The sequence below is a fragment of the Castanea sativa genome, chromosome 6, assembly GCF_040712315.1.
Source record: "Castanea sativa cultivar Marrone di Chiusa Pesio chromosome 6, ASM4071231v1".
Classification (NCBI taxonomy): domain Eukaryota; kingdom Viridiplantae; phylum Streptophyta; class Magnoliopsida; order Fagales; family Fagaceae; genus Castanea; species Castanea sativa.
The window spans coordinates 5,927,685-5,955,450 of NC_134018.1; the positions used below are offsets into that span (position 1 = coordinate 5,927,685).

The window sequence follows — 27,766 nt, forward strand, 5'->3', positions numbered from 1 at the left end:
GTCAAAAGCTTGGTGATCAATTTAGCTGCAGATTCAAGAGCTTAAAGATATACAAGCGGGAGTGCTTGTACTTGCTGGGAATCCAAGAAAGAAGTGATCCATGAATTCAGAGCTATCACGTGATCATGGTAGTAAGTTTCCTATTCGAGGTAATAATAGGATGTCAGTAGTCTAAGTCGCTATTGTGTAAACTTCAATTCTTTCATAGTGGATTTATTTTACCTTGAGGATAGCTAAGTTAAATCCTCTCTAAGTTTTTTACCGGCTTGGCTTTCCTGAGTTATCATATCGTTGTGTTCTTTATTTTCTGCACTTTACAATGATATGATATATTTGTGTTGACCTAGATTTAAATAATTTACCTAAGTTAATCACTTACCTAAATAACTAGGTTAATCTGGTTGTGTTTAAGGGGTCTAAAAACGTAAAAACTAAATAAGTTATTCCCAAATGGACTCTAAGCTTCTTTTTTTCTTCTTTTTTTGAGAAAAAAAAAATCAACACTAAGCAATAGAAAATTTAGGAATTCTAGGATTTCTTAAATTGACTCCAGATTATTATTGTTATAAAAAAAATTCTAATAAATCTTTTTTTTGGGTAAAATGGACTAATGCTCCTTTCTCCTTCAACTAATATTTTAACCAATTTCATACACAAAAGTTGCGTTTGGTATTGGCTTAAAAAATCAGTATTTAGCTTATTTTTGCTACTATTCAGCTTATTTTTGTTACTATTCAACTTATTTTTGCTATTATTTCATGAGTCTTATTTACAGTACTTTCAGCAAAAAAATTTCAATTTTAACTATATAAACTATTCTCTAATGGACTCGAAATATTCATAAATGGCTACGACAAAAATTTTTAATGTACAAGCTAGCGCTTCCATGCTTGACTTGCTCTTCCCTATACCCACCTACATGCTATCTTCCAAAGTTAAGATCCAGCGAATGCAAACTACTTACCTCAAACTCTATCATTTTTGTACGTACCAGTCCATGATTGTTGACCTCAATGATCTCGCTTGCACTACTACTCTCTTCCTCAATCTCACTCACGCTGCTATGTGTTAAACTGCTTTGTATTCCTGGAAGTTGTAGATGTACTAGCTTCATAACTAAATGTTTGCTTACAAAGCAGTATAAAAGTCTTTTGGACATACGGAACTTGTTAGCTCATTTGGTGTTTAATTATTTCTCTTGTTATTTTATGTTTTGGACACATATTTGGTTATTTTGGGAGAAGAAAATGTATGATTTTTATCTTATGCACGTAAATATATTTATTAAGTTAATTATATCTGTGGATATATATAAGGATGATATATATATATGTGGGGATGTATAAAGGAGGACCCGAATGGCTAATAGGTAATCTATTAATAAAAATTTAATGGCTCATAAAGTACTCATATAAGGATTACCATATATTATAATACATAGAAGGAAGTACTCATTATAATTAAGGGTATTACCGCTATTATTCATGTATTGGATTTTTTATTTAAATGAGAGCATTTCACAACTAGTTGACATGGGTAATATCATTGCCATATTAAATGAATATCACTTATCAAATTATTTAAATGTCTCATGGGCCAAGTGTGAGAATATAAGATTTTGTGGCCCTAATTTAAGTGAAAAATGAAAACTCATGTCATAAGAATTTTATTTGTGAAAGACGTTATGGTAAATAACAATTTCTAGGTAAATCTCAATTGGTATAACACCTTTAGTTAATAAACACCTTGAAATTACAAGTTTTAAACTCCTTGATGGAAGAATAGTAATGAAACAAATCTTAATCTAAAAGAGCCCCTAATTTGGCTTATATATATAGCTTGTGTCTCCATCAAATGGATATATATATATATATATATATATATATATATATATATATATATATATATATATATATATATATATATATATATATAGAGAGAGAGAGAGCTTGAAATTGAGGTATATTTTATTGAACAATGAAGCAGTACGTATATTTTATTTAGCAACTCTAGATTTATCTTACAAATTGAGGTACAAGAATTTTAGCAAGGTTGCTTGAAATCAACACTAAGTTGAATAGAAAACATAAGGAATTATGGGATTTCTTGAATTGACCCTAGATTATTATTCTTTTTTATATAAAAAAATTCCAATAATTATTTTTTGGGTAAAATGGACTAACACCATTAAACTTTAAGGAGGTTGCATTTAGCACTCCCTTCCCCTTCAACTATTCATAAATGGTTGTGATAGATTAAAAAACAAAAGGGAAAAAAATATATACCTATAAATGGCCAAAAAATTCTTCTCTCATCCTTGTTTCCAAATAATTAATGACAACCAGGGGTGGAGCTACATTTTATAGCCGGAAAAAAATAGGTTCTACCACCCCCCCTACCCCATGTGTCCTTGACTTCTTGTTTCTTTTTTTGCTGAATGACTTCTTGTATCATTCAAATATACTTAATTACTTTGACCTTTTTTCCCCCAACACGTTGACAAGCCCACAACTTTCATAAGTTTTACGGTTTTAATAACTTTTACAAAAAAAAACTACTTTCATCTTTTCAATATGTATTTAATGTTGTACTTTCTGGCCACCTTCCAAGAGCTCTCATCACTTATATAAAGTTGTGATTTACAACTATTTTGTATTGGCTTTAATTTCGTACTAAATTTAATTGTAATTTTGTTCAATTTTATGTACCCTGTATTCTATGTGGGATTTCTTTGTATGGGTTGTGTGTGAGAGAGAGTGTGAAAACTCAAGGCAACATTGAAGATCAAAGAAGTTTTCGCGGGTAGCTCATGAGAAGCCTTCCTGCAAAGCGAAGCCATGTGCTCAACACATGACTAAAATGCAAAGAGTCATGACAGATGGTGACAACTGGTTTTTGCAAGTATTTTGCGGGTAAGACCTTCCCACGAGATACCTGCAAAACATTTTGTTTTGCTATTTTGTCATATCTGATACACCATGTCTCTACCCACACTATATATACCCACATTATTCACATATTGTGAGGAGTGCTTTTCAAAGAGAAAACCATAGTCACAATCCTTGAGATATAGAAATTGCCATACCCGCAACCCTCTACACAATCCATTGTGGTTTTCCTCAACTCCTACCTCTCCATATCCACATCCTTGAGAGGTTGATAGCCCAAACACTTACCACACCCATTCTAAGTGTCAAATGAGGTTTTGGTGCTACTAAGAAGCATTGGAAGAAGCCAAGCTTTGGCGGATGCAATCGGGCACATTGCGAGATCTAGAAAGCTAGACAAGACACTGTTTCAAGAAGCCTTGTTGGAGTAGGAGCTTGGAGGGCTTAGGTGCACTGGTTAGATTAAGCTTGGAGGGTCTTTTGATATTCGTATATCCCAACTTATTATTTAGTGGATTGATTTATCGTTTGGAGGGTGGCAGAGAGGTTTTTTGCTGAGTTCTTTAGTTTCATCTTCGATAACACATTGGCGTGTTATCTTATGTTTGCATTTCTCTTCCCTACTCTTTTAACTTTCATTTTATTGCTATGATTTGATAAATATGGCTTAGAGTAGTTTTATTGTTTGTTTGCTCGCATTTACTTTATTCCGCACTTAGTTTAAGTTAGTAAAATCAACCAAGCCGTAATATTTTAATTTAGGGGTCTAAACAAGGTCTTGTGTTTCACACAAATCCGAGTTTTCAACTTATGCAAATGTTCTCATAGTCTTACCATTACTGTCTTCAATCTTTTCACAATTCTGTTTCTTCATCTCTTTTTTCATTTCTATTTTACTTCCAACTTCTATCCATTTCAATCAAGCTTGAATTTCTATTTATTTATTTTGAGGTTGATGATTTTTTTCATTTATCTATAAAACTAATTGATAGTCTATATTCATTATTTTAATCTAGTATGTCATTCTAACATACCCAAACAACCAGATTTAGGTAGAATTTGGTTTGATAAACACATCTAGTGCTATTTGTCTTTATGTTTGACATTTGGAGAAGCAAATCTTAAAATTGATGTTTGAAAATTCAATAGTGGAGGTCATACATTTATGTAATAGAGACACACATATTTTTTATGAATTAATATGATCATTTAGTCTTGACCGGCCCCTAAAGACAATTTTCTAACTCTGTTCCCTAATGACAAGACAACCAATTTGGAAAATTTTGATGATGTTCCTAATTCCAATTCTTTTGTGTCCTAATTTGGCTTTTTTTTTAAAAAAAATTTATGATTTTTTATATGTGCACAATTGTTTTTCATTAATCTTTACTTCTTGTGCATTGTGCATGTCATATATTCTTCAGAACGCATGAAATGAACATGCTTAAAAAATAGATGTGGTGCTGTAGTTAAATTGAAGATGCACAAAATATGAGCTGAATAGATTAAATTTCAGTTTCTAAGAAAATACAAAGTTGGGTCAGTTAGAAATCTAAAGTTGATTGATCCACAGTGTTCAGACACTTTACAACTAGATTGATGATGAAACCAATGACAAAAGTGATTTGTGAATTAGCATTGGTTATTTGCTATGAGGTAGGATTTTTGTGGGGGCTCACATGTGAGTTAGAGGGATGTCTTATATACCTGCATATGAAAATTTCTCCATTGTGAGTAGCAGTATTGGTCTTTGAGTTTTGTTGTCGGTCGGAGGGTGTTTGGCTAAAAATGTGAGGTTCATGATGTTTTTGAAAGAAGATGATAATTCTTGAAAGAAAATTCTAGATGAGAGAGAGAGAGAGAGAGAGAAATAGAAGAAATGAATATTGCATATCTCATAGATTACATCAGGTACAAGTATATATAAGCTAGCTAATCATAACTGAATTATGGCGCCAAACCATCCTAACAGATTTGGATGAAGTCTAATAGAGTAACAGAATACACACATGTGTATAATTGTAACTAACCAATACTTCAAGCACTTAACTATAACTACATACAGTTTTACACTAGACTAAACTATAGGTCATTTAAGCAGATTATGCAGCTGTGCTTTTCTATGAACTGATGCTATGCTAGCTAAACTTCTTGAGGCAACACCATCATCCTTTACATCCCCCCTCAAACTAAGGGGAGGAAGTCCCATGAGTTTGACAAAAAGAGCATGAAAACGAGGAGAAGGCAAGCTCTTGGCAAATAAATCAGCCAATTGATCCAAGGTAGAAATATATTTGAGAACTAAATCTCTATTCAAAACCTTCTCACAAACATAGTGGTAATCGACTTCAATATGCTTAGTGTGGGCATGAAAAATAGGATTAGAAGCTAAGGCAAGAGCTGAGACGTTGTCACACCACAAAATGAGAGGATGATACAAATAAATCCCTAAGTCCTTGAGAAGCATCCTTAACCAATAGACCTTAGCAGTGGTAATAGCAAGGGATCTGTACTTAGCCTTAGTAGAAGATCGAGACACAACAGCTTGTTTCTTGGCAGACTAGGTAATAGGTGAAGAACCCAAGAAAACAACCATGTCAGTAATGGATCTCCTATCTAAAGGATCCCTAGCCCAATCAACATCACAATAGGCTGAAAAGGAAGAGAGGACCAGGCTTGAAGTGAATTCCCAAATGAAGAGTACCTCTTAGGTATCTCAAGATCCTCTTAGTAGCAATGAGGTGATGTTAAGAAGGCTTGCTCATGAACTGACAAGCTTGCTGGACTGCATAAGACAGATCTGGCCTGGTAAAGGTCGAGTATTGTAAAGCCCCAACAAGGCTTCTATAAGCAGTGGGATCAGAGAGTAGAGGACTGACAAAAGCATGAGAATGAGTAGAAGCACATGGATTAGAAGCAGGCTTACAATCCAACATGTGAAATCTAGACAATAGGTCTTTGGCATACTTAGATTGATGCACAAACAGACCAGCAGCAGTATACTCAACTTGCAGCCCTAAGAAGTAACCTAAAGGACCTAAATCCTTAAGGGCAAAGGAAACACCAAGCTGTTTGATAATCTCAGCAACAAAGGCACCATTATTGCCAGTTATAATAATGTCATCCACATACAAAAGGAGGTAAACAACATAAGCTGAATGAATAAGGATGAATAGATTACTGTCAGCACAAGAAGCATGAAACCCCAAGTGAAAATTTGAGATGTAAAGCTATCAAACCAAGCATGAGGGGCCTGTTTAAGGCCATAGCTTGCCTTGTGTAACAAACAGACATGATGAGGCTTAGACTTATCTCTATACCCAGGGGGCTGACTCATGTATACTTCCTCTTGCAAAACACCATGTAAAAATGCATTGGAAACATCCAATTGCCTAAAGGACCAACCAAAATGAACAGCCAAAGCAAGAATGATCCTTACAGTAGTAGGCTTCACCATTGGACTAAAGGTCTCAATATAGTCCAAACCATATTGCTGCAAGTAACCCTTGGCAACCAACCTAGCCTTAAACCTAGCAATACTCTTATCACTATGCCTCTTAACCTTATACACCCATTTACATCCCACAACATTCTTATCAGGAGGCAAAGGAACTAGAGTCCAAGTATGCTGCTGTTGCAAACTAGTAAATTCTAAATCCATAGCATCAACCCAATGAGAATACTTAAAAGCAACAGAATATGAAAGAGGCTCAGTACAGCTATAATCAGTTTGAACAGAAAAAGCTTTAGGCTTGAAAATACCATTCTTGGACCTGGTAAGCATAGATGAGCATTTGTGGTCAAAGGAAGAGTAGCTGAAGTGGAACTAGGAGAAATGGAAGGATCACTTGGAACAGACTGAACTGGCTCAATAGAAGAAGAAGTAGGCAAGACAGACTGGACAGGAACCAAAGAGCAAGAAGAAGAATCAAATTGGATAGAAGTAGAACTAGGAGTAGAGGCTAAAGTGATAGGATTAGAAGAATAACCTAAGCGAGATTGAGACACAGGAAGCAGGGAAGAAAACCAAAGATCACAAGTAAAAGGAGAAGGAGTAGAGGCAGTGGAGAAAGAATCAGACTTAGGAATAGGAAAAATAGGAAAGATAGATTCATCAAACAAGCAAGGACAAGAGATATACACTCTACCAGTAACCACATCCATGCAAATGTAACCTTTGGATTGAGGAGGATACCTAAGGAATATACACTGACTAGACTTGGGATCAAACTTATGAGAAGCATAAGGTCTTAAGTAAGGGTAATAGGCACAGCCAAAAGTCCTTAAGGTATGAAGGGGTGGTCTATGACCATACAATTTTTCCCAAGGTGAGACAAAGTTCAAAACAAAAGAAGGAATCCTATTGAGAAGGTAAACAGCTATACTAAAAGCATATGACCAAAAAGAACGAGGAAGATTGGATTGATGAAGCATGGACAAACTACTCTCTACAATCTGCATGTACTTTCTCTCAGCAACACCATTCTATTGAGGAGAGTAAGGACAAGAAAACTGATGTTGAATTCCATGCTCTAAACAAAAGGATTTAAAGTTATTATTAACATACTCACCACCACCATTAGACCTCAAGGTTTGGATTTTAGCATTAAATTGAGTTGCAACCAAAGAATGGAAATGCAAGAAGACCTTAAACACATCAGACTTTCTTTTCAACATAAATAACCAAGTAAAACGAGTAAAATCATCTATCACATAGAATCTGTGTTCAAGAACAGAATTAACAGGAGCAGGACCCTAGACATCTGAATGCACTAATTGGAAAGGAAATTCAGTACATGATACATGTTTAGGAAAAGGAAATTTGTGCATTTTAGCACTTATACAAGAAGTACACTTGGAACAAATATCGATAGCAGAAGAAATCTATACAGAAGGAGAAAAAGACATAGCTGAATGGAGAATCTTTGCATAAGGATGACTAAGCCTATTGTGCCAAAGTAGAGTTTGTGGAGAAAGGGCAGCAAAACCACCAGAAGTGACATGAGAAGAGGAGGAGGAGGAAGGCAGAGGGGCAGAGACAGGTATAGGGTAGACTCCATCCCTACTCAGCCCTCTGTAAAGCACCTTCCTCGTAAGTAAATCCTGAATTAAGAATTGATAGGCATCAAAATAACAAAATGCATTATTTTGAACACAAAGTTTGTGAACAAAAAGCAAGTTTGAAGCAATTTGAGGAACCCTAAGAATATTGTACAAAGAAAAATTATGAGAAGGAGTAACAAGCTTACCATTACCAATATGTGTCACAGGTAAATCTTGCCCATTGCCAACTGTGATAGACTCACCTGCTGCAGGTTGTTGAGCAAGAGACAATAGACAAGTCTAAAGTGATATGATTAGAGGCACCAGTATCAGTCAACCAATTCTGATTTTGATTAGCACTTGATGAAGCAACCATTGATCTTGCAGCCATGGAAGCAAGCTTGGCTGGAGCATGTCTTCCTTGGTAAGCAAAGTTCATGCGATGGTAACAATCTAAGGCAAAATGTCCATTCTTACCACAGATTTGACATGTGACCTTCTGCCCTTGAGAAGAAGAGGCCTTGGTTTGTGGAGAATAGTGAATTGAGAATCAAACATCTGATTATTACCATGATGAAATTGATTACTTCCTCTACCATTACCACGACCCCCTCTATTATTATTACCATAACCATTCCTACCTCTTCCTCTACCTTGACTGTGATTAAACTGATTAAATTGGTTAGCTGCCACAGCTAAAGATAAGGAATCCCTAAGATTAGAAGCAATTGACCTCTTCTTGATTGATCTTTCTTCTGCATTCAAGAGAGTATTCAACTCTTCAAGTGTGATAACATCATTCCTGGTTCTAATTGCAGAGCAGAATGCATCATACTCTGAAGGCAGAGCTTCAAGAACCAGATGAATGAGCTCTTCTTCATCAGCACAGACTACTACAGCCCCAAGTTTATCCCTGACTTCTTTAATTATTTGAAAGAATGAATCCATAGATTCTGAACCCTTCTTAATACTCATTAGTTCATCTCTAAGACTTAGGACATGAGAGCGTGATATTGATGCAAACATTTTCTCAAGCACCTTCCAAACACCTTGTCCAGACCTTTGGCCTACAGTGAGAGCCAAGATTGATGAGAGATAGTTGAATTGAGGAAAGTGAACAAAGCTTGCTCACAACTCTTCCATTGGAAAAACTCTGGATTAGCTGCAGTTGTAAAATTTCCTAAGCTATCCTTAAGAAAAGGATCTAAAGCATGATCATCATCACTAATGAAATTGATCATTGAGTATGCTACCAGAATGACTTTAATCTGATGTCTCCACACCATATAATTGTTGTAATCAAGCTTCACGGTAACCATACTTGCCTTATTTGACAAGTAATAGAGATGGATTGACACCAAGAGTGATTGATGAATTTGAAGTTGACCCTGTTGTTGCAGAGAACGAAGAGCTAGCAGAGGACGCCATTAATGTGGCTCTGATACCATGAAAGAAGATGATAATTCTTGAAAGAAAAGTCTAGATGAGAGAGAGAGAGAAATAGAAGAAATGAATATTGCATATCTCATAAATTACATCAGGTATAAGTATAACTGAATTATGGCGCCAAACCATCCTAATAGATTTGGATGAAGTCTAACAGAGTAATAGAATACAGACACGTGTACAATTGTAACTAACCAATACTTCAAGCACTTAACTAAAACTACATACAGTTTTACACTAGATTAAACTACAGGTCTTTTAGGCAGATTATGCAGCTGTGCTTTTCTATTGAACTGATGTTGTGCTAGCTGAACTTCTTGAGGCAACACCATCATCCTTTACAGTTTTGTTATCAGTTTTGATTTTGGGAGTGCTGCCGTCAATTGTTTGGCTAAAAGAGTTTATATTTATATTCTACCCATGAATAGTTTCGATACTAAATTGGGCACAAAAGTCATCAAATACCTAATTTTTCCAATAGGGCTAGAATTTTTTCTTTTGGGGGCCGACCTTTAGCTTTAGGATGACACGGGCATTTAAGACCAAAACACACATACACATGGTGGTACTGGTACATAGTTATGTATGTATTTGCTATTTACTAGAAAGTATGAGTAACTTAATAAATTAAGAATTTTAAATGTGTAAAATTGTATTAGAATCACTTCAGAATTTTCATGTATTTTTTTTTTACCAAAGTAATGAATTTAGGGGGCGGGGGACTTTTATAAAATTTGTATAATCTATTTGTAGTCTTGTTATTTTTTAATTGAATTAGAAACACACAAGATTTTTTTTTTTTTTTTTTTTTTGTGGTGAATCTAGACTTAATGAAATGGAAAAATTGCCTTTTGTATCACTCATGAACAGATTTTTTTTTTTGTTGGACAAAGTATGGGTATGGAAATTTTACTACCAACTAGAATTTCGTGACTATAGATAAAGATTTATTACCAAAAAAAAAGACTATATAATCCAAAATAACCTAAAGTCCTCTATACATAAAAAAAGTCAAGTACATTATCGTAAGAAATTTCCAATAGCCGAAATCTTTGAGCAACTTGTTTCCCCCAAATGATACCCTTCGGTTTGGACTAATGCAAAGTCTCTCACATAATATTCACAAAAACATAAATATCTAATATAATAGTGTAAATACTGTGCGAAACATTAATTTAATCTATCTTTTTAAGGTCTAAAGGAAAATAAAAATAGCTGATGTTTTTTTAATAATTTAAAAAGAAAAAGAAAAACACACGGATTGAAAAATCAACTTTGACTTTGACTTCTCTTTTTCTCTCTCATTTTGGACTATCCTCTTCTGTGTACGAGTCTGCTAGAATTTCATTTACTCTCTAAAATAGATTAATAAAAATTAAATATTGTATCTAACATTAATTATTAATCAATAAATTTAGAAATACACTCAATCTTGTTGTAAAAAAAAAAAAAAAAAAAAAAAAAAACCTTAAGAAAGAAACTAGACTGAAAGAAACTGGGCTATTATTGAAACAAAAACCTTAAGAAACATCAGCACTTACCAATGGGACAATGTCCTCCGGAATATCTTTAATAACGTGTCTCTATTTGTTAGAAAAATTGTATATGACTTCTAGCCATAATATAAGCTCATAAATTAAAACCAATCTTTCTAATTAATTCAAACAATATACTCTAAACAATTTAGGTATTAATCATCAATATAGATTTATGCATGCATAGAAATTTTTGGTCACTATATTTATTTACTTATTTATGGGGAAAGTTAATCAAGTAGTACGTAATAATGTTGGAGTTTTTTTCAAAAAACAAATTCCAAACTTAAATATATAGTCTAGCTCAAAGTTATTCTCAAAATAATAATAAAAGAAGCTAGTTTGAAGGCAAGTGCATCCCGTTCTCCATGGTTTAGTTTTGATTTTTGCTCAAAAACTAAAATAAAATAAAATAATCTTAATGATTTAATACTCAAATTGATTCAACTCAATTATTACAAAACAAATTTTGATGGTTTATAGTATTCGATTTTCATAGTTGTTTTCCCCCATTAACATCAAATCAAGATTTCCAAGTTTGGTATACATATGGTTTTACCCAAAAAAACCCTTTCTAGTCTACCAAACTAACAAAGTATAGCTCCTATAAACATCCTAAAATGCAAGTCCACAATTTTCTGTTTTGTATGCACCCAGGTATTTGGCTAATTATAAAATTTAGGAGGAGATTCAGGGTTGAAAATTTCTAAAAAATTCAACAAACATCATAATAATATGTAAGTATTCAGCTTGTTCTTTTCAAAACATAGAAAATCATTCAGATTTACATTTTTTTTTTAACAAAAAACTCCTAATTATTTAATGAATTTATAGGATAACCTGAAAATTTGTAGAGATTCATTATTTGTGATACCAGTCGGAAAACTTATTGTTTGGGAATTATTATGGAAAAGTTGTGAGCTTATTTATAAATCTTTGTGGAATATTGACAGTATTTTGTTTGAAACCACTCAACAATATGTTGTGCAGTTTAATTATTTTAAACCTATATATAAGCTCTTTATGTTTTATCCTTCTGTGAGATGTTAGTGATTACCCAGCTTGCATGGAACCCTAATCTTTCTGACATTGGTATCTAAGCACCCATCTGTATGACTATTATTGAGTTTTTTTTATGAGATGACTATTAAGTTTCATATATGTGATGTTTATTTTGTCCATGTGGGGGCTAATAAGTTCTATCTGTGTGACAGCAATTGACAAGACCTTGGGTTGGATTATTTTCCTGTTTAGGTTGATGTTGTCGTTGTGATTCACATGTACTATGTAATTTCATGACTTTTATCTAAAAATGCTTTATGCAGTATTATTTTAATTATTTTTGCCACATTATCAATGAAAATTGTTAAGCAAAACTTACCTAGAGAATCCAAATTGTAACATATTTTATAAAAACACAACTAGAAAAATATTTTTTCAAGTCAAGAGCATTACTTTGTATATATTAATCAATAGTTAGTGGTGGGAGATTTGAACACGGCACGCATGTCTCTATTGAAAATATAAAAAAATGTCAATTAGTTAAGTTACAAGACTCTTATCAAGTTGAGAGCATTGCCGAGCAAGCTAGAGAGAGTCTATTTGTCTTCAATCTCAGGCATGATTAGTGGATGCGAATTAGCGGATCTAGATGGTCTGAAACAACGTAAAGTCTTCAATTACGAAGTCAAGGTGCGTTGTTAGAAGAAATTTGCTATGGCCAAAATTTTCGTGCAACTTTCTTTCCAGACAAAGAATAGAATAATTTAAGATAAGTTTCAAGTCTTCATGGATGACTTCTATTCAGAGATTAATGGTCTATTGAATAAATAGTATATACAAAAAAAATTTGACAACATTTTTCACATTAGTTGAGTTGATCTACTATTATTAATTCTAAATTGAGTTACTAATATTACTTTTTTATTTACTATTAACCCTCTATCTCATTAACAATAGTCTTTTTTTTTTTTTTTTTGGGGTCTAAATCAAAAGGACGGTCTTTTTATTATTTTTATATATTTTCAAGTTCAAGTTAGCTGCCAATTTCTAACCATGACAATTTTTTGTTTTTTGTTTAGAAAAATTCTAACAGTAACTTGGCCCTTCCAACACGGCTCACTCGGTCCCTCTCACATTTCCCTCCTTTCTTGGGTTCAAAAAATGTAAAAAAGACCTTACCTTTGAACATCAACACTGCCAGAATTCAAACTCACCTCTCTCTCTCTCTCTCTCTCTCTCTCTCAATCTCAAATGGTTCGGCTGATATATCTCTTTACCTTCATTTTCTCCTTCCTAACTCTTTCATATGCCGATGACGCTGCAGCCATGGCCAAGATCCTAGCCTCCTTCGTCCCCGCCCCAAGCGGCTGGTCCGCCACCACATACTGCTGCAAGTGGAAAAACGTTAACTGCGACGGAAGCAACCGTGTCACCTCCATCAACTTAGCTTCTCAGTCTTTCACAGGCACTCTTCCTTCCGATCTTGGCACTATCACCCAACTCACCACTCTCTCTCCAAGGCAACTCTCTCTCTGGACCTCTTCCCTCCCTTGCCAACCTCACTTCTCTCCAAAAACTCTACCTTGACAACAACAATTTCACCTCCATTCCTTCAGGTTTCTTCCAAGGACTCACAAGCTTACAAATCTTAACCTTGAGCCAAAACCTTTATCTTGCACCTTGGACCATCCCCACCGAGTTGAATCAGGCCACTAGTTTAGTCACTTTCTAGGCTAGCAATGCAAACATTATTGGGTCTTTACCAGATTTCTTTGGTTCCTTCCCAAGACTTCAGGATCTCCGACTTTCTTACAATAATCTTAATGGCATTTTACCTAAATCCTTCGGAGGATCCAGGATTCAAATCCTCTGGCTCAACAATCAGCAAAATGGCTTGTCTGGTACCATCGACGTGTTATCTTCGATGACACAGTTGTCCCAAGTGTGGCTAATGAGGAACCAGTTCACTGGTCCCATCCCAGACTTGTCAAACTGTACAAGTTTGTTTGATCTTCAGCTCAGAGTCAACCAATTTACAGGCCTCATCCCAGCCTCACTGATGTCAATTCCCTCACTGAGAAACGTTTCCTTGGATGACAATGACCTCCAAGGGCCTTACCCACAGTTCCCATCTAGCGTGACTACTCACACTCATGGTATCAATAGCTTCTGTAAAAACACCCCAGGTCCTTGTGATCCCCAAGTGACCACATTGCTCGAAATCGCTGCGGCATTTGGGTATCCAATCAAACTAGCCAATACTTGGAAAGGTAACAACGCCTGCACTGACTGGACTTCCATTATCTGCGATTCACAGGGTAATATTATCACTATCAATTTTGCTAAGCAGCAATTCGTTGGGACGATCTCTCCTGTCTTTGCAAAACTCACATCGTTGAGGAATTTGCATCTGAATGATAACAATTTGACGGGTTCCATTCCGGATGCTTTCACCAACATGACAAGCCTTCAGGTTCTTGACGTCTCGAACAATAACCTTACTGGGTTGATACCAAAATTTGGAGATTCAGTGAAGCTAAATACGACCTGTAATCCTTTGATTGGGAAGAATACTCCGAGCTCTGGAAGTGGAGGGAGTGCTCCGCCAGGTTCGAATGGCACATCGCCTAGTGGCAATCCGGCTGGAATGGGGTCAAGTGGTACTTCCATCTTGCCTGGTATGATTGCTAGTATAGTTATTGCTGTGATCATATTTGTTGTGGTCATGTTATTTGTCTCGATTAAATGTTATATTAGTAGAAGGCACAGGCGACCAACAATTTCAGTGAAGATTGAAGTAGTGGAGAATCCTGAAAGTAGAAGTACAAGTGTACGGAATATTGAAATTTCGATCGAAGTTCTAAAACAGGCGACCAACAATTTCAATGAAGATAACATTTTGGGTAGGGGAGGTTTTGGAGTTGTCTACAAAGGAGAATACCATGATGGGACCAAGGTTGCTGTGAAAAGGATGGAATCTGCTGCAATGGGTAGCAAAGGAATCAATGAATTTCAGGCGGAAATTTCAGTCCTTAATAAAGTGAGGCATAGACATTTGGTTTCTCTTTTAGGATGTTGTATCAATGAGAAAGAGAGACTTTTGGTATATGAGTATATGCCACAGGGGTCGTTAACACAACATTTGTTTGATTTGGGTGAGAATGTGTGTTCTCCTCTTACTTGGAAGCAAAGGATTCAGATAGCAATGGATGTGGCACGCGGAATGGAATACTTATATAGTTTAGCACCACAAATTTTCATTCACAGAGATTTAAAACCTTCCAACATACTTCTTGGGAGTGATATGAGGGCCAAGGTTGCAGATTTTGGTTTGGTTAAAATTGCGCCTGACGGAAAGAACTCTGTATGGACGCGATTAGCTGGGACGTTTGGTTATCTTGCGCCAGAATATGGAGGTAATTAAAGCCTAAGATTTTATGTTCTTGTGTCTTAGTTGAATTTGATAAGAGTATAGTGATTAAATGGCCATTCAAAACTTGGACAATCTCCCAAATTACCTGCACAATTAAAGCAAATCACATCACTGAGGTAGTATCAATATGATGTCGGACGAAGCTTTCTAATACTGAAGTCAGTCAACTTTCTTATTTGTGTATAAAAATAATATTGTAAATAATCTCTCATACCTGTCATTGACGGAGTGTTATTAGTATTTTAGTACAGCCTTCATATTGCTCCAATTGCTCCTTGATTTTTGTCATTTTATAGAATCAAGGGTGTTATGGGAATGATCGGGCCGCAAGTCCACATTAGTCCACTCTTTTATGTCATTTCCATATCAATCCCCATGCTTCTTAAATCTGCTTATTCTTTTACAACAGTCTATGATCTTCACTTTAATGCATTAGACACCATGCGAGTCTCTTTATTTCATGTTCCTAATCTAAACAAGTTTATAAATATTATTTTCTCCATCCTTACTACCCAACTTGCTATATAAGTTATTGTAGGTCTTAAATTTGACCTTTGGTTTTCGTCATAAACTCAAAATTTAAATAATTAGATAAACAGAGAAAGAAATATTGAATTCTATAATTTTTTTTGAAGCAATCAATCACTTAGTATGTAACTTTCTAGGCATATTGTTATGTTTTTAACACCAATTTATTTTGACTAATCAAATTATTGAAAAAAAATATATCATGAAGAAATTTCAAAAATATGAACACACATAGAGCAACTAAGTAAATTAATCTAGTGGTAAAATCTTCAATGGTTGTATAAGAGATCTAGGGTTTAATCTCCACCTACACCAAAAACTAATTGGTGTCTTGTTCTAATAATAAAAAGCTATTATCAGGAGCGGAGCCATAGGTTGAAACTCTCTAAAAAAAAAAGTAAATTAATCTAGGAATGAAAAATAAATTACATTTTGCGTTTATATTTTATTTTGTATGATAGTTGCATTATTATACATATTTATGACTCATACATATTAATATTTTTATGATTAATTCTAATAATGTTTTTTAATTTCCTCCAACCTCCCAATTGAAATTTTGACTCTACCACTATATATATATATATGTATAGTCGACCTTGACTAATTTATTAAGAATCTATGAACGACTCAATAATTTGAGACTAGGACTTTGTTATTGTTGTACGTATATAATCTTTTATCTTCATGTGCTTGTGTCATACCAAGTATGTTGACACCAATGTTCACCATGAATAATTATTTTTTAGTTAGATGTCACTAGTTGAACCATTGCAGGCAAGGTTGTCAAAATCGGGATCCTACGTAGGATCGTGGGAGGTAGGTAGGATCGGAGATCGTAGGATCGGATCGTGGATCGTAAGATCCTACTGATTTTCATATTTTAAGCAAAAAACCTATTGATAGTGACTTTGTATATTATATAATCACTTAAAATATGAATCCATCCATTTAAAAAAAAAAAATTGTATCATAAAATGTAATTTGCACGCACTATATCGTTCTTATGTCATTCTAACGAAGCAAAATATATTTAACTTTTGACATAATGTATCTAAAAAGTTCAATACATGTTTAATTAGCAACTAAGTACCAAAATATTATCTACACATATGGAAAATGTTTTCCAAATTCTAAGTTCCAAATCCAAAATAAGTTAGGCTAGTTAGCATATAAAAACTAGCTAACTACAATTTTACAATATGTAATCCAAAAGAGAATTTTCAATCTAAGGTAAACTAGCTAATTAAATAATGAAGATCCTATTTCATAATTTTTCAAATTTTACTTAATTTAGTTAAAAAAATAGAAAAATAAAAACCTTAAAAGTTTTGTCAAAATCATATACACAACACAACAATATGGAATCAAGCTATCAAAGTACAAATAAATGATAAACTACTAATACTAACTACCAAAGCAAATTACCAAAAAGCTTAAAGGCAGCGATGGCTCACGGCAACATCATTGAGAGGGTTGAGAGGTGCTGGGTTTTTGACAGAGGAGTGAGGAGGTGTAGGATTAAGGTGCTGGGTTTTTTCTTGGGTTTTTTTTTTTTTTTTTTTTTTAAACGTTAAAGTTAAGTTAAGAAAGCTTAAAGGCAGTGATGGCTCACCATTAATAGGGTTGAGAGGTGCTGGGTTTTTGACAGAGGGCTGAGGAGGTGCGGGACAGAGGTGCGTGCTGGAGCTTTGTGTTTCTAAATAGTTTAGGTTTTGTTTTTGAAAACTTTAAACTTATACCATAGGTTTTTTTTTGAGATTTTATGTTGACATAAGAGCAAATTTGGGACTTCAATTCATTATTGGGCTTCTAAAACCCGTTGGGCTTGTGGGTTTAGGTTTACCCAAATGAATCCCACTTAAAAAAAAAAAAAAAAAAAATTCAAGCCAAATGGTAGGATCGGTAGGATCCCATACGATCCTACGATCCTATACGATCCTACATGATCCTACCTACGATCCTAACATTTTTGCGATCCTGCTACGATTTTAAACTTTTTGCTGAGGTGGGATCGTAAAATCGTGCGATTTTACGATCCGGATCGCGATTTTGACAACCATGATTGCAGGTCATCTTGATGAGTTCTTTTCCTTGTCAATAGCTACAGGAAGAGTGACCACCAAAGCGGATGTATATCCATTTGGAGTGGTTTTGATGCAGCTAATTACCGGTAGAAAAGCAGTAGATGATACTCTGCCAGATGAGAACCCTCATCTAGTTACATGGTTTTGTGAGATTCTAAACAATAAGGAGCACTTCCCCATGGCCATTGATCAAACTATTAACCCTGATGAGGAGACCATGGAGAGCATATACAGAGTAGTTGAGCTTGCAGGACATTGCACTACTCACAAACCATACCAAAGGCCAAATATGGAGCATGTAGTCAACATCTTAAGCCCTCTTATAGGGCAGTGGAAACCAACATCTCATAAATTAGAGCACAAATTTCCCACTTTTCATGGAGTAGAGGACATCTCTATGGCTTTGACCAACACATGAGCCTTCCTTTGCAAAGATGGCGAACGATGTAGAACCAACAACTCTAGGATCTAAGCATCTATAAACATGTTAAATTCTTTGTGAAAGAGCCAAATATATGTTTTTCTTTGTGTTTTTAATCTTTGTGAAAGTAATTTTTACACATGGAGAGTGAATTATTATATAGTATCTCTGTGAGAGCCGAGAATTCAAACTTTTATATTTTGCATTGCATGCATTTTCATTAGACGCTCGGCCAATAGAGGTCATACAAAATGTCTTGATAGACACTTGGTCAATTGAGATTCTCAGACATGTTTAAAACATGTATTTTAACGATTTGGTCTTAATTTGCTTTCACTTAGTCATCCGAAACTAAACCCTTTCTCTTCCACACTCTATCAAATTTCAGTTAAACCAAAACTTTTGATTCCAACATCTTTCCCTTATCAATTCAAGGTAATCTCATAATATTTTATTGTAGACTCATATCTAAGTTTAGGAATTGGGTTATTTACAAGTTTTGATATTGAGCTCAAGTTTTTATTTTATTTTATTTTTTTAAGTTCTTTTTGTCAAATGTTTGTACATAATGGGGTTGTTCCCCTTTGGTTTTAAATTTCTTTTTGGACATATTTATGGGTAATCTTTCACTTTATCCATGGCTTTTTTCATATTGCACTCCATGTTTTCAATAAAATGTGTGAGTTAGTATCAAAAAAAAAAAAAAAAACAAAATGTGTGAGTGACATTTTATTGTGTAACGTGTGTCGATCCACTTTTCTTATTTCTTTTATGATCATGGCTTCTAAGGGGCCTTGAACTAGTTCCTCTTCCTTTTGTTTTGATAAGAATAATTTAGGAGCAAGGACTCTGCTAAATCGTTTCATGAATGTCTCGATCATCTCCATATGCACCCCAAGAGACCTACTGACTTTATTTCTTTATTGCACTCCCCTACTGTCGCTTAGATACAACATGAAGCTAAGATTCCAATAGAAATTTTATTCATCATAAGCTTATACCCATTGAAGTAGAATAACACACCGATATAGACCAATAAGATTAAACCTAAATCTAATTGACTAGGGCTAAAGGCCAATTATTAAATTATGAAAATTATATTGACTCAAAGAAATTAACTAACCTATAAAAAAATTAAATAAAATACTAATATGGATTTAGTTAATAAGACCAAATATAAAATCCAAAGTACCAATAGTAAAAACATAATAATAAAAAAATAAAATCAAAACAAAAAAAATCGTTTATTTTGGTATTTTTAAAATTGATGAAGGACAATCAATTCTCAAATATTTTTGCAGAAAAATTGACAAAAAAGAAAGAAAGAAGAGAGGCTAAATTTTAAATTGCATCTTCTAATTTTGTCTAAAACTCTATTTAGTTCTGTAATTTTAATTCCATTCAATTAAGTTCTCTAACTTTTAAATTTATTCAATTCAGTTATTCTGTCAACTTCCATTAGAAGGGTTACCGATAAATGTCCTAAAAAGACGTTTTGGTATTTTTAAAATTCTAAAACTAAAAATATATTTTAAAAAATTCATAAAATAAAAAGCCAACCATTAGGAAGAACATTTAGATTTCCAAAAATTTAAATCAATACAATTTTTATACAAATTCAACAAAATACTCATTCAAATAAAAAGCCAACCAAAAAAATTCATCACTCAACCAAAAAAAAAGGCCTAGATTTGTTTGGTTAAAAACTTCCAAATCAACCTAAAATAAAAACTTCCAGATCAAAATTAAAACTCACTAATAGCATTATCAACACACAACTCATAACCTAGATTTGTGAAATTCCAACAACAAAAACAATACTTTGCTCTTGAAAATAGGAAGCTTCAGTTAACTCAATCATTTCACCCAAATACTCAACCCCCAAAGGCAAAAAGACCCAAATTGGCACATCCGATCTGGATAATGGGAAGGGTTCATTGGCAAGAGTCTTGACTAATGCCAATTGGGGAACTAGGGTTTTAGAAAGCTTGCTTGAAATCAACACTATGTCCGAATAGAAAATTTAGAATTTCTTGGAATTAACCCTAGATTATTATTATTATTTAAATATTTTTTGGGTAAAATGGACTAAAACCCTTTAACTTTAAGGAGGATCCATTTAACATCCTCTTCCCCCCTCATTCAATTTTCAACGAATTTCATACACAAAACAAAACTATTCATAAAATGGCCTATAAATTCTTCTATTATCCTCGCCTCCAAATAATAAACGACAACATACCCAATTTGGAAATTTTTGATGATGTTCCTATCCCAATATGATCGCTCTCTCTCGAACATCACCAGATGGAGCAGAAACAAAATAATTAAATTCAGAAATAGGTATGCATTTGTTTCTGTGTCTTACTTTGGCCTTTTTGCATGTTTGGTTCTATGCGGGTGATTGTTTTTCGTTAATTATCTATACTTCTTGTGCATTGTGCTTGTGATATTCTTCAGAATGCATGAAAACAATCAACTAACATGCTTTTAAAATAGATATGGTGTTGTAGTTAAATTGAAGATGCACGTACAAAATATGAGTTTAATAGATAAAATTTCAGTGTCTAAGAAATTAAAAGAGTTGGGTCAATTAGAAATCTAAATTCTAAAGTTGAGTTATCCACGGACCATGGTCGTACATAGTTTTGTATGTATTTGTTATTTACTTAAAAATGTGAGTAAATTATTAATGTTTTGGGAGGGATAACTAAAATAATGCGTGCAAAGAAATTTTTAATCTAATTTCTTTTCTTAGATTTTTTAATATCAAAATTTTTTTATATATATATTTTATATCATAAAAAATTGAATAAATCATATATAATTTAGTAATTGAAATATTCGCAAGTGTTATATAAAAAATTTAATTTAAATAAAGTATTTATGCGGTATTAGTCATATATTTTTAACTTCACTGAGATAATCTTTGCTTTATTAATAATTTTAACTTTTTTTTTTCTCTAAAAAAAAAATTCTACCTTTTAACCTTATGAAATTTTATTTAGAAAAAATCACTTAATTTACCACTTACGATACTAACAAACCTGAGGAATACACTAATGTGGCGTTTGGTACGGGAAATCCACATTACTCCTGGCATCTAGATTTCCAGGATTGTGATTCCTAGGAATCACATTCCTAGGAATGTAGCTATTCCTATGTTTGGTTTTATTGGGAGATTCCCAGGAATGTGAGATAATAATGTTTGGTGTATTCCTAGGAATCTTAAATGAATTATTTGTTTTTTCCATTTTGTCCTTAGATTTGAATGTGAAGTACCAAGCCCATTAAAAAAAAATCTTCCTTTAAATAAATAATGAAAAAATATATAAACTATTAATTAGTCCTTTAAAAAAATATCTTACTCTAAATAGATAGATAAAAAACATTATATAAACTATCAATTAGCAACACATTCATTAAAACTGTGATCTAACGTTTCAAAATGACAAGAATAATACAAAAATAACTATTAGCAGAGTTATTTATCTTGTTTATGTTGTTTTGGCGGGAAAAGATAAAGACAAGAGAGAAGATATTGATAATTTGTTTTATAATTTATCTTAATTGCTTAAATGATAAGGAAAAATGGTTAAAATTGTCAATTTATAAAAAATACAATTTCTTTTAAGTTTGGGAATCTGGATTCCTACCTGTTTTAAAGGGAATCCACATTCCTACTGAGAGGGGTTTAAGGATTCCCCTGGCATCTGATTTCCTAGCGTAATTTACAACCAAACATGGGAATCTTTAAACATTCCTGGGAATCCTAAAACATTACCCCGTACCAAACGCCACCTAAATGGTTAACAATATGTAACAATATTATTTGACCGACAAGTAACAAAGCAGTACAGCAATGAAGAATCATTTGAGAAACTATCATTCTAATTGACATCTAAATAAAAGTAACAAAATACTATAAAATTAGAAAAATAATAATCAATTGAAGAAAAAAAAAATGACTACTTAAGAAATTTTTTTTAAAAAAAACCTATGCATATTAAACACATATTTTGAAGTGATGAATTGTTGGAACTTAGTAGACAAAACTTAAAGTACTCCTTAGAGAATATTTATTACATATACCAAATAAGGGGGTGAATCTATACTTATACTTATTGTAATGAAAAGGAAAACTTGAATTCTATATCGGTCATTAGTGGATTTTTTTTTTTTTTTTTTTGACAAAGCATGGCTATGGAAATAACGATGCTGCTAGTCAGTCTTTTATAATTTTATTATTAAATAGAATTTCATTAGTTGATGGTGACTATAGATTTAGATTTATAACGAAAAAAAAAAACAGACTATATGGATCTAGATAATCCAAAATAACCTAAAGTCTTCTACACGTCAAGAAGTCAAGGACAATCTCCGAAGATTTTTCCAATGGTCGAAATCTTTGAGCAACTTTCAGCGAAAAAAAACAGAAAAAAATTGAGCAACTTGCTTCCCAACAAAGAATGGTAATATTCTTTCAAAAAAAAAAAAGGTAATATTTCTATATATTAAAAAATAAAAAATAGAAAGATTTAAAGTTTCCAAGTCAAGCGTTTGTGTTGAGAGTTTAATGAAAGAGTATTTTGGGTAATTACACGTTACTACCCTAAACTACATATCAAATTACACTCTGCACCATGCATGGTTAACACTCTAGTTAAATTATAATTAACTCATGTTACACTTTGCACTCCACCGTCAATTCCGCTTATGACTTGGATGGAAAACCAAAGTTTAGAATGTAAAGTGTATTGGGAATACAGTTTAAGGTGGTAAGTATAATTTCTCCTTTGTTTTTAAGGAATTGAGAGAATGGGTAATTGTGTCTTTTCATGTGACGTTGTGTTTTTCCGTCCAAGTTAATAGCTCAGTTGACAACATGATGCAAAGTGTAACATGAGTTATAATTTAAAGTTCTAATTGTGCATTCTGAAAGGCCAAGGTGTAAAGTATAATTTGAGAAATAGTTTATATATAATGGTAAGTGTAATTTTTCACAATGTATAGGATACATATATATGGGATGAGACCTACATATGTCGTAAGAAGAAGTATCATGAGACTGTCTCATAAAATACTTTTTTTTTTTCAACTTAAACAACACTCAAGTTCGGTCAATATGACCAAGGGCTAGCATATAGCTTAATTAGTATTTTCTTATGCACAAAATGCTTGGAGTTTAGGGAGAAAATGATTTGAGCTGCACAATCAGTAACAAATTATAACTATTTCAAAAAGAAAATTTTGGTCAATATGAGCATGATCTTGATTTGATTTTTATTTTTTTTATGAATAGAAATTCTCTACTGTATTTTGAGTGTTTCACTTCATGTTTTACAAGCTACAATATTCTGTGTCTAATTTTTTATAAGAATTTATTTGGTTTAAAAGAAATAAAAAAGGTAGTCAGCTGGCATATTTTTCTTCATTTTTATATATGTTCATGTTTCATGTTCAGCTCAGCTGCCATTAAACTTGGGTTCATATCAAAATGATGGTGACTTCAAAGATAAAAAAAAGTTTGGTACATATTTATCAAAAAAGAAAGTTTGGTACATATCAAATTGATGGTGACTTAAAAAAAAATTATTAATATATCAAAAAGACCGTGACTTAAAAAATAAAAAGTCACCATCATTTTTATTCTTACCAAACTTTAATAGTGGTTAAGCTGACAATGATGGTGCTTCGCTGTTCAACATTTTAAGTATAGAGACGAATGAGGAAAAAAAAAAAAAATGACACACATTCCATTTGCATCCATTTTTCCTTCGCGTTTTCAAGCTGGTGGTGGTGGGAGTAGACCAAACGTTTTCCTATAAAAATCCACATTCCAGCTCTCCATTCTAAGCAGACATAGATATTTCTTCTCATTAAGAACTATGGGTTGCTTAATAATATGCCTCTCTCAACTCGCTTTCCTCGTTTTTCTCTTGCATTCTCAACCTACTTCATCGTCATCTTTCTCCTCTTCTTCTACACTATTGTGTTCCCAAGAGCAGAGCTCAGCGTTGCTCAAATTTAAGCAACTTCATTCTGATCCCACTTCTTCTTCTTCTTCCAAATATTCTGATGACTGTGATCAAAAGAAAGAGTCTTGGAAAGAGGGCAGAGATTGTTGCTCATGGGGTGGGGTTACGTGTGATACAATGGGGAGAGACGTGATTAGCCTTGACCTTAGTTGTAGTGAGCTTCAAGGCACCATTCATTCCAATAGCAGCCTCTTTCTTCTCCCTAACTTGCAAGAGCTCAACCTTGCTTTCAACTGCTTCAATTCACCGATTTCATCTGGGTTTGGTCAGTTTGCTAAGTTGGAAAAACTTAATCTTTCTTCTTCCCAGTTTTCTGGTCTAGTCCCACATGAACTATCCAAACTCTCCAAACTGTCCTCACTAGATCTCTCTGGCAATAAACAAGTTAGTCTCAATACATCTGTTATGAGGAGGCTTGTTCAAAATCTGACCAAGCTTACAGAACTCCGTTTTGATGCTGTTCAGATGTCACTTGTTTCGCTTGATTCGTTGATGAATCTGTCCTCTTCTTTGACAGTCCTTGGTCTTAACGGTTGTGGATTGCATGGCAACTTACCATATAACATTTTCCGCCTACCAAACCTGAGGGAGCTCAGTTTAATTTGTAATCCTGAACTCAGAGGGGCTTTCCCAACGACAAATTGGAGCAATCCCTTGATGTTTTTGGATGTCTCTACCACAGGTTTCTCAGGACCATTGCCGAATTCCATTGACAATCTAAAATTCTTAAAGCATTTGGGATTGTCTCAGTGCAATTTCAATGGGTCGGTACCTGCATCATTTGGTAACCTTACGCAAATTACTGAATTAGATTTATCAAGTAACAATTTGGTTGGTGAGTTGCCATCATCACTTTCAAACCTCAAGAAGCTGTCTTTCTTGAATCTCCGATGCAACAAGTTAAGTGGTAAGATCCCATCATCTCTTTCATGTGGGCAACATCCAATCCTTTAAAATACTTTTGAATCTAATGGAATTGCAATTTTACAGGATCAATACCCGAGTCCTTTGGAAACCTCACGAAAGTTACTTATTGTCACCTTTCATCTAACAACTTCATTGGCCACATTCCATCATCACTCTCAAATCTAAAGGATCTCACTTTTCTGGACCTCGGAGGCAACAACTTTGAAGGTACACTTCCAGATTTTATGACCAAGCTCACAAAACTCACAAATTTGGACTTAAATTCTAACCACCTTTTTGGTCAAATTGGTGAATTCCAACATGCCAAGTCATTGGAGATTCTTTTGTTATATAACAACAGGCTAAATGGCTCTATTCCAAAGTCAATCTCAAACCTTGTGAAACTTCAGAAGCTTGATATTTCTTCAAATAATCTGAGTGGCACTATAGAATTTGATATGTTCTCAAAGCTCAATGAAATCGATTTTCTAGACCTATCCTATAACAGTCTGTCTTTAAGCATCAACAACAATTTAAAGTATACCTTCCCCAAACTTAAATACTTGAAACTAGCATCTTGCAACATAACTAGATTTCCATACTTTTTAAGAACCTTAGAGTTCTTAGACACCTTAGACCTATCTAACAATAGGATCAAAGGCCAAGTCCCAAAATGGATGTTTAAAGTGCTAGGGAGTTTGAAATCATTAAATCTTTCTCATAACTCTCTGACAAGTATAGAGCAAATTCCAGGAAAGAACTTAGAAAATCTTGATCTTCATGCCAACTTTCTTCAAGGAACTTTTCCTGTTCCACCATCTTCCGTGGTTTTCTTTTCTATATCAAACAATAACTTGTCCGGGGAAATCCCTTGTTCAATTTGCAATCTTACATCCCTCCAAATCCTTGATACCTCCTTTAACAATCTAACTGGTACAATTCCACAATGTTTGGGATACTTGAGTGATTTTCTCTCGGTGATCGATTTGCGAACAAATAGATTCCATGGAACCATCCCTGAAATGTTTGCAAAGTGCAAAAGCTTGAGAACTCTTGTCTTTAATCACAATCAATTGGAAGGGTCATTACCACAATCTTTGGTCAACTGTAGAAAGTTGGAAGTTCTAGACTTTGGAAATAACAAAATAAATGATTCATTCCCCTATTGGTTGGAAGCGCTTCCAAAGCTACAGGTTCTTGTCTTGAGGTGCAATAGATTTTATGGTCAAATTGAAAATTTCAAGGCCATCTCATCTTTTGCTATGTTGCGAATAATTGATCTTTCTCAAAATAATTTTATGGGTCATTTAACTTCCAATTTTTTTGAAGGATTGAAAGCTATAAAAACAGTCAATGAAAAAGTTCCATTGAAATATATTGGGGAAGACTATTACCAAGACTCAATAATGGTGGTATGGAAAGGGCAGGAACTTAAGCTAGAGAGAATCTTAACCATCTTCACTACCATTGACCTCTCATGCAACCAGTTCCATGGGCAAATTCCAAAAGTACTTGGAACACTTCAGTTTCTTCGAGAGCTCAACCTCTCCCATAATAGCCTATCTGGCTATATCCCATCATCGTTGGGAAATTTGTTGGTACTTGAATCCTTAGACCTCTCTTCAAATATGCTCAATGGCTCCATACCAATGCAATTGACAAGGTTAACATTTTTAGCTGTTTTAAACCTTTCGCAAAACAAACTTATAGGACCCATACCTCAAGGTCTACAATTTAATACTTTTCAAAACAACTCATACATTGGGAACAAAGGATTGTGTGGATTTCCATTATCAAAGAAATGTATGATTGTTGAACCACCACCATCTGAAGAGGACAACGATTTAAAGTTTACAAGTGGATTTGGTTGGAGGGCTGTGATGATGGGGTATGGATGTGGATTTGTGTACGGGATAGCCATTGGATATCTTGTTTCCAAGTCTAGAAAACCTCAATGGCTTGTAAGCTTGGTTGGGATATCTTGTTTCCAAATCTAGAAAACTTCAATGGCTTGTAAGCTTGGTTAAAGGAGAATAGTATCTAAAGAAGAGAAGGGGGGTAATATTTAAACATCAAGAGGAAGATGAAATTAAAGCAATTAAGGGGTGGTTGATGTGTTTTGAAAAAAATTTCTCTAGAATATTATTGTACTATTGTTTTATATATGCTTGTCTTAGAAGTTGCACAATAATTTGTATGTATAGATGTTTACTTCTTCATAGAATAATTGTGCTCATATATGATGAACATATATATATATATATATATATATATATATATATATATATATATATATATATATAATTTACCGGAATTCCATGTTTCGTTTGTTTTTTTAGATTGTGTGGCATGTTGGAATTTAGTTCTGGGATGGTCTTGTGCTGGCTACTAATATTTTCTTTGTATCAATGAATAATTGATTTTATATCAAAAGAAAAA

General features: G+C 33.7%; 1 pseudogene; it reads left to right on the forward strand.

Annotated features, from left to right (window-relative positions):
• Positions 1 to 13,225: 13,225 nt before the first annotated feature.
• Positions 13,226 to 27,429, forward strand: LOC142638427 (uncharacterized; annotated as a pseudogene).
• Positions 27,430 to 27,766: the final 337 nt, after the last annotated feature.